The following is a 1,343-nucleotide window of genomic DNA, read 5'->3' as shown; positions in this document are numbered from 1 at the left end:
GGGGCTGAGCGGCGGAGCGCCCGCAAAGCCCGGCTCAAAGAGCGCCTGCCCACGGGCGGCTGGCCACGCTCCCCGCAGCGGACCAGGGGTGAGGCGAAGCCCTGCACCGAGAAGGATCGCGCACCAAGAAGGGGTCCGACGGCGGGCGGCCCACGGGCCACCCCGCCAGGCACCCCACCTACCTTCCACCCAGCCGGGCCTTCTGCTGTCTCCGTGTCACCAGCGGCGTCGAGTCCCGGGGCGGGGTGGGGGCGGCGTTGCCGGCTCTGCTGCGGACCTGCGTCCCTCCGGCTGCAACACAAGACACGAGGGGTCGGAGCAGCGCCCGGGTCCCGTGTTGTAGCCCGAGGTCTCACACCGTGTCGTGAGGAGCCCGGCCTGTGGGCCCCTGCCCCGCTTCCTCTTCTAGGTGGGCCGCCTGGCTTCGGCTCGGCGAATCCGACTTGCTGTGCACCGGGACGAGCAAGCTGGAAAACAGAGGTCGGCATCGGGTCTGGGCGCCGGGACCGGGGCTGCACCCACGGCAGCAGGGGAAAAGCGATGGCGTCAGTGTGGGGCGGCCTGGAGCCGGCAGCACGGAGCCCCGCCCGGGGCAGCATGGGTGCGGCGCGTTCCAGGTGAGTCCCCGGGGCCTGATGGAAACGCTCCGAGAGCCGATGGGCACACAGATACTCAGCTGCCCACATGACTTTTCCTTCAAAGAATGAATTATGGCTATTTACAAGCCACTAATTACAGTTTATTACAACAATACTTCCTAGGAAATGGGTTCTTACTCTAATACTATGATGAGAATTTTATAAATGCCCGACTAGTACAATGAATTGCCCTGAATTATAATAAATATCTGTACTTTGGGAGTAAGGCAGTAAACACGGCATTATTGCTATCCATTTCCAATGGTCCTATGGAGGATTTATTACTTATTTATGACTTATTTTTATTCAAAAACTCCTACATATCATTTTTATGTGGATTCTTTTCAGTGAGCCATTTCTGGTTTTCCTTACAAAATAAAATGAGGTGGGTCCAGAATCAAAAGAATGCTCAACTTCAGTTCCAGCAAAGGTGACCTACTACAATTTCTGCTCCAGGCTCCCCTTCTGCTAAACTCTGCTGAAGTCCTGGGCTTTGGGACTGATGGAGGAACCACACACAGCAACGCTCACCCTACTTCTGCCTCCACCAACGCAGACGCACCAGTTTTATTCAACCCATCTTTCAAAAGGGCAGTGGACTTTGAGCACAGATTGGATATTAAGTAAAGTGTAGAAATTAAACATCACATGGTTTTCCCACCAATAAAAGAAGACAAGAATTCCAGAGGCTCACAAAGTAACATA

At 55.2% G+C, this 1,343-nt stretch overlaps 1 long non-coding RNA gene across 1 annotated transcript in view; it reads right to left on the bottom strand.

Moving 5' to 3' along the window:
• LOC121103255 overlaps positions 1–455 on the bottom strand; it is a 1,311-nt gene extending 856 nt beyond the window's left edge. The window contains exon 1 of the long non-coding RNA XR_005835406.1: positions 183–455. This is a non-coding gene — a long non-coding RNA (uncharacterized LOC121103255). The remainder of the gene's footprint in view (positions 1–182) is intronic.
• Between the last annotated feature and the right edge of the window lie 888 nt (positions 456–1,343).

This window comes from Ursus maritimus, unplaced genomic scaffold, assembly GCF_017311325.1.
Source record: "Ursus maritimus isolate PB19 unplaced genomic scaffold, ASM1731132v1 scaffold_18, whole genome shotgun sequence".
Classification (NCBI taxonomy): domain Eukaryota; kingdom Metazoa; phylum Chordata; class Mammalia; order Carnivora; family Ursidae; genus Ursus; species Ursus maritimus.
This window is presented reverse-complemented; position numbering and strand designations above follow the sequence as displayed.